This window comes from Azolla caroliniana, unplaced genomic scaffold, assembly GCF_043228905.1.
Source record: "Azolla caroliniana isolate FFs.n. ecotype wild unplaced genomic scaffold, voAzoCaro1.0.p SCAF_16, whole genome shotgun sequence".
NCBI classification, from domain to species: Eukaryota; Viridiplantae; Streptophyta; class Polypodiopsida; order Salviniales; family Salviniaceae; genus Azolla; species Azolla caroliniana.
Genome location: NW_028230451.1, coordinates 4993870 through 5006727, shown reverse-complemented (window position 1 = coordinate 5006727; position 12858 = coordinate 4993870). Strand labels below are relative to the sequence as shown.

At 50.2% G+C, this 12858-nt stretch overlaps 3 non-coding genes across 3 annotated transcripts; 2 read left to right on the top strand and 1 right to left on the bottom strand.

Annotated features, from left to right (window-relative positions):
* Positions 1–6483: 6483 nt before the first annotated feature.
* Positions 6484–6555, bottom strand: TRNAW-CCA (transfer RNA tryptophan (anticodon CCA)). The gene has a single exon. It is a non-coding gene; the product is annotated as a tRNA-Trp (tRNA).
* A 2962-nt stretch (positions 6556–9517) lies between these two features.
* On the top strand, positions 9518–9589 carry TRNAW-CCA (transfer RNA tryptophan (anticodon CCA)). The gene has a single exon. It is a non-coding gene; the product is annotated as a tRNA-Trp (tRNA).
* Positions 9590–12145: 2556 nt separating this feature from the next.
* TRNAW-CCA (transfer RNA tryptophan (anticodon CCA)) lies at positions 12146–12217 on the top strand. The gene has a single exon. It is a non-coding gene; the product is annotated as a tRNA-Trp (tRNA).
* Positions 12218–12858: the final 641 nt, after the last annotated feature.

Here is a 12858-nt window from a genome sequence, read left to right as displayed (position 1 = left end):
CATCGTCACCAAATCCACCATCCACTTGAAGTGGACGGTCGGAGGGTAGGTCGGGTGAAGCTCGTCCCGGTGTCGGATCATGGAGTGCACCTGGCATCTTTCGCAACTCGTCACGAACCGATGCACATCCCGGTATAGTCCCGGCCACCAGTACATCCCCTTTAGCTTTTCGAACGTGGCCCACGTTCCACGGTGTCCAGCCCACGGGCTATCGTGGTACGCCGCCAGCAAATCCTCTTGTTCCCCCTTCTTCGCCACCACTCGGAGCGGGATGCCATTCCTCTTCTTCAGGTGCTTCCAGATGTATCCGTCCCGGAGAAAGAATCGGTAGGCTTTCTTCCGAATCCGGTTGGCCTCGTCCGGTTTTCAGGAACCCGCCGATCCGCAGCCACTCCCCGTCGTACTTGCTCTCGTCGAAGTCGTTAAGCGTTGGAGAGCATTCCCCCGTTGGTTGTCACGTAAGCCGCCTCGAAGAAGTCCACGCCAACTTCCTCGTCCTCTGAAACCCTGCCGCCGTCGTTTTCGAACCTCGCCCTTGAAAGCATGTCGGCCATGGCGTTGTCTTTCCCGGAAATGTGTCGTATTTCCAGATTCAGGGACTTGATGTACGCTATCCACCTGAGCATTGCCAGGTCCAGCGTCGCGCATCCGGAAACCATGCCAAGAATTGGCAGGCAGTCCGTCTCGATAATTACCTCTGCCCCGATCAGGTAGTCTTTATCGGCCTTTACCGCCGAAACGATACCCCAGAGCTCACGTTTAACCTGGGCGTATCCTCGTTGTCGCTCGCTGAGGACCTTCGCGCCGAACCGGATCGGGAAACGCATGCCGTCCTCATCCTCCTGGTTGACGACCCATCCGATCCCGATCGGACGCGTGTCTACCGTTACGTAAATTGGAGTGCTCTTTCCGTAGACAGCCTTTCGGAGCGTTGGAGCTGCGGCAAGTGCTTCCTTGATCTTCCGGACAGACTCCGTATGCTCGTCTCTCCACTCGAATCTTCGCCCCTTTTTCATCAACCCGTATAACGGCTCCGCGACGTGAGCGTAATGTGGGATCCATATGTGGTAGAACGCGCACGCTCCCAAGAACCTCCGAACCTCCGTGACCGAGCTACAGTCGTCCTTCATCGCGGAGATGGCTTCTACCTTAGCCGGAGCCGGTTTCCGGCCGTACAACCCGCATAGGTGTCCGACGACCATGATCTCTGCTTGCCCGAAGGCCGATTTTTCCTCGGAGAAGGTGAGCCTCGTGCCCTCCAACCTCCGTAGCACCTTCTCGCAGTCATCGATGTGCATCGCCACGAATTTCCGGCACCCGTCCGGTCCGATCGTCTCGTCCCTTTCTTCCACTGGGCATCCCTTGATCGGGACGACGTCCAAAAATGGCATGGTGATGTCCGGGATACAATCCCTCAGCACCTTGTTCATTGCGTTCACCATGTGAGCCATGGAGTTCGTCCCTCCTTGCGGTAGGGTACACATCCGTACTAGGCCGAGAGGAGTTCGCATTGTCGTGATGTCTCTGCTCTCTATGGCTAGCTGGAACTGATCGTACCCCGAGTAGAGATCACCGACCGAGTAAATCGACCTTCCAGCGAAGGCCTCTGCGAACTCGTCTATTGTCGGTATGATTCCTGCGTTTCGAATGCTCACCTTGTTGATCGGCTGCAAGTCTTCAATAAAGCGCAGCGTGCCGTCCTTCTTCGGTACGGTAAACCACTGATTCGAGTATGGGGCACTCGACGGTTTGAGGATTCCCATCTCGACCTTCTACTTTAACAGCTCCATCAGCTTCAGGATGTGAGCTCTGGGTACTGGAATCGGTTTGAGACTCCACGGCACATGCAGTACCGTGAATATCACCATCGGTTCCACGACTGTCGGGTCTACGCACCCGATCTCCTCCGGTGAGAATGCAAAAGCCTTCCCGTGCCTTCCGAGCATTTCCTGAAAACGGTCCTCTTCTGCCAGCAATAGGAAGCCGCCCCCACCGATTTTGAGCTCGCGCAGCGTTATGTCGATGAACGTGTGTCCTATGCGGGCCGGATTTCGTAAACTCGAGTCCGACGCAACCCCCTTTATTCGCAACTCGCTGCCCTCCGGCAAGGGAGCCGCAACTAGCCTCACCTTCCGGTCCATAGTCTTGTACCTCGTGTCCACCCGGGCCGTCCGATCCGACTCGAGCCCTCTACTGAAGTCCGCGATGACTTCGTACATCTTTTCCGAACATACCGGAATCGTCCGGTCCTCTTTAAGGACTCCTCCGACTACCTCCCACAGCTCCCCCAAGGTATCGATGAAAGAGACCGCCTCCACGGCTCCGTTGATTTCTTCTCCGAGGTCGAGGACGCCACATGCCCGAAGTCGCTCCTCCGCCCTTCTCTTCTCCCGGCCAACAACGTCGACTATCGTACACCCTCCGTTGTCGGAGAACCAAAATTTCCTACTTATAGTACAGGGTTTCTTCGCTATCTTAAACTTGTGGGGTTCTCCCGGAGTGTCTGGACTATCGCGGCCCCACGCCTTGATAGCCCTCTTCAAAAATTCTCCCGGCTTTCGCCCCCGAGGGTCTCGCGGTTCCTCTCATGGTTCGGTCTCACCGTCAGGAACTGGACCGAGTGGCGCCCATCCTGGCTCTTGACCCTCGCATAGGCCGAGCCGTTGTCCAGCACCTTGGTCTCCATTCGTGTTGCCGTGATGTACGGTTCTCCGAGTATAACCGGATGTGAGGACGTCTCCTGTACGAAGAAGTGTTGGTCAATCTCAACATCGTCGATCTTTACTCGTACATTCGAGCAGGCTCCATGCAGTTCCTCGGTGGCACGCGTTGCCGCCCGTATTTTCCACCCGTGCTTGGTGTTGATCGGCCATTTCCCCTTCTTATAGAAGTCCATGGACATCAAATTGATTTCTGAACCGTGGTCCACCAACGCCAACACCGGTTCATGAACATCTCCGATCTTCACGGGGGTCTCCGTGGTCACTCTAGCCCAGTGCGGCCTCGAATAGTGGCTCTCCACCAACTCGTCTTCCAGCGCCATGTCCTCTATGTGCGTCGTCCGCACCTCCACCAGCTTCTCCGGTTCTGTCTCCATCGACAGCCTCTTCCTCTTCACCAAGTCTACGATGGAGTCGTGGAACTCCTTCTTGGCAATCCCGAGCACTTCCCTCAGCGATAGCTCCACCTTGCTGTCGAGGATTCGTTCTTCCAGGACCTTTCGCAGGTCCGTGTATCTTTCGATTTCTATGCCCAGCCGGTACCCGCCCTTCTTGGGATTATCCTGGGCGCCGGTTACAACGGCCTCATTCCGTCTTTGCCAGAATCGAGTTTCATATCGCTGCGAGGGCCCGGCCCCTCCGGTTTTCCCTACCCGCTTGTCCTCCACCAGAGCCTCGTAGTTTTGACAAGCGGCTTCGACGAAGCTCATCTTTTCTTCCACTCGGTTACCTCCCAGACCCGTTTTTCCGCGCGGTTCACCTCTTCTTCCCTCAGCCGTGTGCCGGCGAGGCCTTCCAGCATCGTCAGCCAGAACCCGGCTTTGTTCGTCTTCGGGGCCTCGCCTCCTCCGACCCGAATACCAGCTGACGCCGAGTAGTGGACAGTCTCCGCGTGACGAGCCGCTGCCTCCTCCATCAGCCTTTTCATACCCCCTCGCCCGACGTTCAGGTTCAGGGCCCTTTGGGTCTCGCTGGCGTGCACCCGACCATTCCACGGGTACACCACGTTGCTTCTCATCGCCTCGGTGAAGTCCCCGCAGTCCTTTCGGATGTGTCCAACCGCGTCACACCACATGCACCTGTTTTCAGCCAGAGGTCATCGGTCATAGGCCTGTTCGCCACCATCCCTCCGTGCCTGGGCGATCTGGAGATCCCTTACCATCCGCGTCAGCTCCTCCAGAGCTGCTCCCCCGGACGAGCCCTTGACCACGCCGGTTGAAGCCGACCCGGTTTCGAGCCAATCTCGGGTCTCTTCCCTTCACGTTGGTGGTGTTGGCTCGAGCTTCTTTGCTGCGACAGAGCCCGCCCCTGTCGACCCTTTGTCAACCCATTCCCGCCGTTTGTCGAAACGGCCACAGACCCTTTTCACCACGGCCCAGTCGGTCGTCAGCCCGTCATCAGTCTCCAATAGGAGGCCTACCTGCTCCTGATCCCGCTCGTCAACCAACTTAACAAACAATAGGACACGGCTTGTGTCCAGAACGGTCCAGTCAAGCACCGAGAGGCGCGCGAAGCGTTCCTCAAACTCCCGAAGGAGCACTGACGCGTTCCTTCCTTTGTCGGGGGTCTCCACCCACTCTATGAAGTCCCGCTTCGAAAGTCGAAGCACATCTTCAAGCCTGTATCTTTCGAGGAGTCGACCTTCGAACTCCTCCCAGGTCCGGCTCTCGGCCCGTACCTCGAGCACCTCCGTATGGATACCCGGCATTGCCACTCGAGGGAATCCGGCTAGACGCCTCTCTTCCGGGATGTCCCTCATTACCATCTCAACCCGGTAGGACGCCAAGTAGCTCGTGGCATCCTTTCCACTAAACCGGCCGATCGTACCGACAACCGCCTCGATAGCCCTATCAAGGGCGCCGGTGCCTTCGTGCGCACTCACTATACGGTCTACAGCCGAAGCCATGGCTTCTGCAAGGTCCGACCCCCTCATCTTCTACTCCTCTGCGACCTATTCACGTCGGGTTCACCAAAGATGTCGCGTTGTTACGTGCGTGCGTGGAGAACAAGGCGGGACCACTGGGGTCTTGGACCGAGGAATAGGTGGGGAAAAAGGGAGAGAGAGAGAGAGAGAGTCGCTCACGTATAGACAAAGAAGCGCATGGGGACGCGTCACAACAACACAGGAGACGCGAGTTGAGAACACTAGAGTGTGTATGTAAATATACGCATGTATTTGTATGTATGCAGACAAATCGAACGGTTGCAGCCGACCAGGTCGGCGAGGTGGATACCGACGCCTGATCACCCACGCACACAGGAGAGCAAGATGGAGATTCTGCCGAAAGCACATGGGCGTTCCACGGAGCAGAATCAGCCTCCTAAGAGCCTGCGCAAAAGAGAGCTATGGAGAACGACAGAGAAGAAGAGCTCGGTCCCAGTCCGACAGCACTTCGTTCCCTCAAGCGCGCGATCCCCATCTCTCCCCCTGTCTCCCTCTCTTTTATAGCTCAAGGAGGGAGGCCGTTTCACCCATTTAGATCACATTAATACTCGGTCCTTTCGGACAGAGATACTCCTCGATTTCCCCTATAGAATATTGCTACCTAGGATTTAACCCTTGCGCCTACCTATCTACTTTACAACAAAGGACGTGCCCACGTGTAAGGGCCGGTTCACACACATTATACACGGTTTGTGCCTGGGGACGGTTTTCTTCACGACAACGTGCTCAAAAAATAAACTAGTTGCACTATCAAACACACCTTAGTTATTGCAAGACGAATGCTACACATTATTATAGCCCATGGAGGCCAACCGATAAGTTTGTCATTGTGGCCCACCTTGCTGAAATGAATCTAATAGGAATCGAACACGCAACGTTCTGAAATGGAGTTAGAGGTGCTACCATTGCGCCACGGATTCTGCGTTAACTATTGTACGACAAATCCTAAACATAGTGTTGAGAGATCAAGCTCAACTTAGTTTAGTTAGTTAGTCAACCATGTAACTTCGTAGTTACCTAGATAGATCTAGTTAGAAGTGTTGACTATAACAACTGAAATAGGACCTTGTACTTAAGTCGGATATTCTAGATCCTCCACTCCTACGTACATTTAATATAGGACTTACACATTAGTACCTATATTCTAGTCATACATGTGCACCTTTGCACATGAGATGTATATCTACCTCATTGTGGGTTTTTTGTTGTTCGATGATGATTTTTTATAATATACACTCTAGTTTACTCATCCCCCATCTTGTCTTGTTCATAAATGTATCTCTACTCTCACACACATATCATATAATGTTCCGCACCTTCCTTCATCACATAATTAGGTACTAATTAACTCTTAATTACTCAGCTAGTTAATATACATAGTTATGGCCCTGGGAGGTCGACCGATAAGTGCGTCACTGTGGTCGACTTTCATGAAATGAACCAGACGTGAATCGAACACGCAACCTTCTGATCTAGAATCATACGGGCTACCATTGCGCCACGGATCCTACGTGCTCAAATAACAAACTAGTTGCATTATTGAACATGCCTTACCTATTGCATGACAAATCCTACATATCGTTATGGCCGACCGATAAGTGAGTCATTGTGGCCCACTTTGCTGAAATGAACCCAAAGTGAATCGAACATGAAACATTCTGATATGGAGTCAGTCGTGCTACCATTGCGCCACGGATCCTACGTGTTCGAAATATGAACTATCCAACATGCCTGAGCTATTGCACGACGAATCCTAGATCTTTTTATGGCCCAACGAGACTGACTGATAAGAAATTATTATGGCCGACCTTCCTAAAATGAACCCGACGTGAATCGAACACGCAACCTTCTGATCTGGAGTCAGACACGCTACCATTGCGCCACGAATCCAACATGTTCAAAACATGATGTAATACACTATGGAACACGCCTTAGCTATTCCATGACGAATCCTACATATTGTTAAGGCCCAAGCAGGCCAACGGAAAAGACTGTGATTGTGGTCAACTTTCCTAAAACGAACCCGAATTGGATCGAACATGCAACCTTCTGATTAGGAATTAGATGCGCGACGGATCCTACGTGTTCGAAACATGAACTATTGAACATGTCGTCGCTATTACACGCCGAATCTTAAATCTTGTTATGGCCCAAGGAGACCGACAGATAAGTAAGTTATTGTGGCTGACCTTCCTAAAATGAACCCAACATAAATCGAACACGCAACCTTCTGATCTAAAGTCAGACGCGCTACCATTACACCACAGATCCAATGTGTTTAAAACATGATCTAATGCACTATGGAACACACCTTAACTATTGCATGACGACTCCTATATATTGTTATGGCCCAAGGAAAAACCCGACTTCAATCGGACACCCATCCCTCTGATCTGGAATTAGACGCGCTACGGATCCTTGGCTATTACATACCGAATCCTACATCTTGTTATGCCCCAAGGAGGCCGCAAGATAAGAAAGTGATTGTTGCCGACCTTCTTGAAATGAACCCGACGTGAATCAAACACGCGACCTTCTTGAAATGAACCCGACGTGAATCAAACACGCAACCTCCTAATCTGGAGCTCGACGCGCTACCATTGCGCCACATATCCTATGTGTTTGAAAAAGGAACTAGTGCACTATCGAACACATCTTAGCAATTGAACGACGGATCCTACATATTGTTATGGCCCAAGGATAAGACCGTTAGTTTCGTCAACTTTCCTAATGAACCCAATTTGAATCGAACACACAACCTTCTGATCTGGAGTCGGACGTGCTACCATTGCGCAATGAATCCTACGTGTTTGAAAAATGAACTAGTGCACTATCGAACACACCTTAGCAATTGAACGACGACTTGAATCGAACATGCAACCTTCTAATTAGGAATTAGACGCACTATGGATCCTACGTGTTCGAAATATAAACTATCGAACATGCCTGAGCTATTGCACGACAAATCCTACATCTTGTTATGGCCCAAGGAAGCCGACGGATAAGAAAGTGATTGTGGCCTACCTTCCTGAAATGAACCTGACGTGAATCGAACATCCTAGCAAGTGAACGATAGATCCTACATATGGTTATGGCGCAAGGATAAGACCGTTAGTTTCGTTGACCTTCCTAATGAATCCAACTTGAATCGAACACACAACCTTCTGATCTTGAGTCAGACACGCTACCATTGCGCCACAGATCCTACGCGTTTGAAAACTGAACTAGTGCAATATCGAACACGCCTGAGCAATTGAACGACGAATCCTACATATTGTTAAGGCCTACAGAAGCCAACGGATCGGCGACTTCCCTTTCTTGTAGAAATCCATGGACATTAGGTTGATTTCGGCTCTCATGGTCTATCAAGGGCACCACCGGTTCTTGGACATTCCTGATTCGGACGGGTATCTTCGTAGTTGCACTCGCCCAATACGGTCTTATGTAATGTCTCCAAAAATTTGTCTTCCACGGCCACGTCATCTAGGTGCGCCATTCTTACCTCTACGGGTATTTCCAGTTTTGTCTCCGTCATCCGCCATTTACGTTTCACCAAGTCCACGATGGATTCGTGGACCTCCTTCTTGGCGATTCCCAAAACTTCTCTCAGAGACAGCTCTACCCTGCTATCGATGATTTGTTCTTTGAGGACTTTCCGCAAGTCCATCGCCCTTTCAATTTCCGAACCCAATCGGTAACCTACCGACTTCAACCTTCCTGTGAACCAGAAGCCCCGGCGCTGCTCTTCTTCGGTGCGCGTCGTCTCTCGTACCGATTCGTGGGTCTTGCTCCTCCGCCTTTTCCCGTTCACTTATCTTCCACTAAAACTTCATAGTTCTGGCACACCGCCTCTACAAAACCGGTCTTTTCCTCCACCGAATCATACCATCCCGTAACCTCCCAAACCCGCTTCTCTACGCCGTCCGCTTCGTTCTTTCTCAACCGCACTCCGGAAAGACCTTCTAGCACCAATGGCGAGAACCCTGAGTCCTTTGGTTTCAAACAGCCATCGCCCTCAACCCACATACCTGTCGACGCTGCGTCGGCGTGTTGCGCTGCGGTTTATTCCGTTAACCGCTTCATCCTGCACTGACTGGTATTCAGTTCTAGGGGTTTCTGGGTCTCATACGCGTGCACCCGCCCATTCCATAGGTACACTATGTTATTTCGAAGAGCCTCGGCAAAATCCGCACACTCCCTCCGGGTGTGGCAGACCGCGTCGCACCACATGCATCGCTGGTCGATCGGAGGCCTCCGGTCACGCGGCTGTCCCCCACTATCTCTCTGGGTCTGCGCGATCTAGAGTTCACGTACCATCTTAGTTAATTCTTCCAGGGTCGTGCCCCTAGATGGGCCTTTGACCACGTCGGTCGAAACCACACGACTCGATCAACCTCCGTGTCTCCTCCGTTCGAGCCGGAATCGGTTCTTCTAGCATTTTCCCCACTGTCGGGCCTGCTGCCGATGGACCCGCGTTGCTCCACTCACGCCGCTTGTTGAAACGGCTACAAACCCTTTTTACCACGGCCCAATCAGCCGTGAGCCCTTCATTCGTCTCCAGTAGGAGACCCACCTTCTCCCTTGATAAATAGTAGGATGCAACTCGTATCGAGCATGGTCCTGTCTAATGCCAAGATCCGAGCAAACCGTTTCTCGAACTCCTGGAGGAGCAGTCGAGGCTCTCGAACCACTCCATGAATTCCCGCTTCAACAGCCGAAGCGAGTCATCGAAACCATACCTCTCGAGGAGCCGTATCAGTCAGCCTCCTTGGGCCATAACAATGTGTAGGATTCATCGTGCAATAGCTAATGTGTGTTCGATAGTGCAACTAGTTTAATTTTTGAACAATTAGGATCCGTGGCGAAATGGTAGCGCATCTAACTCCAAATCAGAAGGTTGCGTGTTCGATTCACGTCGGGTTCATTAGGAACTGTTGTTACAAACACCAAATGAGGGAAAAAGAAATAATGAGACAAACACAAAATGAGAGGGAAAAAGCTATGTTCTATTATGCCCCCATGGGTGGGTTTATATAGTACAAGAGGGAAGCATTACAAATAAAGAATGAGACAAGTAGGGAGTTACATTACTTACCCACTTTCTCACTTTTGTACACATGCACACAAATTTGCATGTGTTCATACACATACACATACTCATCCTTACACACTTATTCATATTATATATACACATCATTACACATACCCTTATGCCTCCCCGTATATTCTTACAGGTAACAGGAAGGTCGACGACAATGATGGTCTTATTCGTCGGCCCTCTTGAGCCATAACAATATGTAGGATCCGTCACGCAATTGCTAAGGCGTATTCGATAGTTCATATTTCGAACACGTAGGATCCATGGTGCAATGATAGCGCATCTGACTCTAGATCAGAAGGTTGTGTATTCGATTCACGTCAAGTTCATTTTAGGAAGGTCGACCACAATGATGGTCTTATCCTTGGGCCATAATGATGTCACGAAGTTTCGCGCACGTGTGTTACTTGGGCAGGACCACGGGGGTCTTGGACTAGAGAGTACTCAAGGGATCTAGAAAAGACCCAAGGTTTGCTTTACGACAATACTACTTCCCGACCCCTTCCCGAGCAAAGTCTCGTTGCCCTTTGTTTTGTGAGGCCGGGGCCTCTCGTTGTTCACGACTCGTCGACCTTTCGAGATCACCGCACGAGCCAAGTGACCAAACGGGTACAAGCAAGATGAGCACGCAACATGAACGCACAAGGGGACGATAACACAAACACGAATGTCCATACGTCTTTATGAGGAGGAGAGGTGCATGGGCACGCCCGAGCGCTCCCTCGTCACAAGACGTCAAACGTACGAGGAAGACACAAAACACATGCACAAATGCTCGTACGCCTTTATGAGGAGGAGAGGTGCATGGGCACGCCCAAAATGCCCCCTCGTCACAAGACGTTGAACGTACGAGGAAGACACAAACACACACACAAAATGCTCATACGCCTTTATGAGGAGGAGAGGTGCATGGGCAAGCCCGAACGCTCCCTCATCACGAGACGACCGAACGTACAAGGAAGACACAAACACACGCACAAAATGCTCGTACGCCTTTATGAGGAGGAGAGGTGCATGGGCAAGCCCGAAACAGTCCCTCGTCACAAGACGGCCGAACGTACAAGGAAGACACAAACACACACACAAATGCTCGTACGTCTTTATGAGGAGAGGTGCATGGGCACGCCCGAAACGCTCCCTTATCACAAGACAGCCGAACGTACAAGGAAGACACAAACACACACACAAATGCTCGTACGCCTTTATGAGGAGGAGAGGTGCATGGGCACGCCCGAAACGCTCCCTCGTCACAAGACGGCCAAACGTACAAGGAAGACACGAATAAAGAAAGAAGGAGAGAAAGAAACACGAATGATATGGACCAAAGAAATAAATACGTGTTCGATTCCAACGCAAGAGGACCCTTTATAAATTAGGGTTTTGTTTACAATGGCAACTTATAGTTAACCACAAGCTCAATCAAAACATAAATATTAAATGCCCTTAGAGACAAAAGCAAATCTGAACACGGCTAAGATGAACACACGAGCACCACCAAAATGCCAATCCCAATGAACCACGACCACCCGAATGGCGAGCACACGGGCTCGCAACGACGAACGGAGTGGAGCAACGTTGAACCAACGAAGCTTGGGCTCACGAGCACTTCGAGTGCCGATGCGAAGGAGACGAGCACGTGGCGATGGGGGGATGAAGGGGTATGAGATGAAGAGAAGTGGTGAATAAGAAGATGAAGAGCTTCGAAGGAAAATTGGCGATAGTCTCCTCCTCCCAAAACGTCCTCCCGAATGAGCCCCCCTCGACCTCCTTTTATAGAAAAAAAGGAAGGGGGGTCGCCAATTTTATCTTCAATTAAGAAGGAATTAGACTACATTTGAACCATGCACCTCTAGCTAGAAGTCAATGTGACTATCCACTAGCCCATTAACTCTCTCTTATATAATATATATTTAAATCTATCTCTATAAATTCATAGTCTTTCTCCCCTCTACCTTTTATCTCTCCTCTCTCTTAATTTTTGCATGAGCTTCTATACCTCCTTTCCACCCTTTCTTTTCCTTTTTATTTTGCATATGCACAATTAATCGCCTTTGTGTGCACACACATTGCACATGCACATTTTGACCCCCCCTTTCGCCGGTTTTTCCCACTCTCGAGCACGCCACATCACGACAATGATATGCAAGATCTGTTGTGCAATAGCTAAGGCTTGTTGGATAGTTCACATTTCAAACACGTAGGATTTATGGCGCAATGGTAGCACGTTAGACTCCAGATCAAGAGGTTGCGTATTTGATTCACGTCAGGTTCATTTCAGTATGGACGGACACAATGACTTTGTTATACGTCGGCCATAACAAGATATATGATTCGTCGTGCAATAGTTAAGGCATGTTCAATAGTTCATATTTTGAACACGTAGGATCTGTGGCGCAATGGTAGCGCGTCTGACTCCATATCAGAACGTAGCGTGTTCGATTCACGTCGGGTTCATTTCAGGAAGATCGACCACAATGTCAGCCTCCTCGAGCCATAACAATGTGTAGGATTCGTCGTGCAATAGCTAAGGTGTGTTCGATAGTGCAACTAGTTCATTTGTCGAACATGTAGGATCCCTGGTGCAATGGTAGCGCGTCTAACTCCAGATCAGAAGGTTGCATGTTTGATTCACGTCAGGTTCATTTCAGGAAGGTCTATTACAATGACTTTCATATCTGTTGGCCTTCTTGGGCGATAACAAGATGTAGGATTTGTCTTGTAATAGCTAAGGCATGTTTGATAGTTCATGTTTTGAACATGTAGGATGTGTGATGCAATGGCAATGTGTCTAACTCTAGACTAGAAGGTTTCGTGTTTGATTCACGTCTGGTTCATTTTAGGAAGGTCAACCACAATGACGGTTTTATCCATCGGCCTCCTTGGGCCATAACAATACATATGATTCGTCGTACAATAGTGCAACTAGTTTATTTTTTGAACACATACGATATGTGGCACAATGGTAGTGGGTTTGACTCCATATCAAAAGGTGGCGTGTTCGATTCACGTCGGGTTCATATTTTATAAAGGGTCCTCTTGCGTTGGAATCGAAGACGTATTTATTTCTTTAGCCAATATGATTCGTGTTTTTCTTT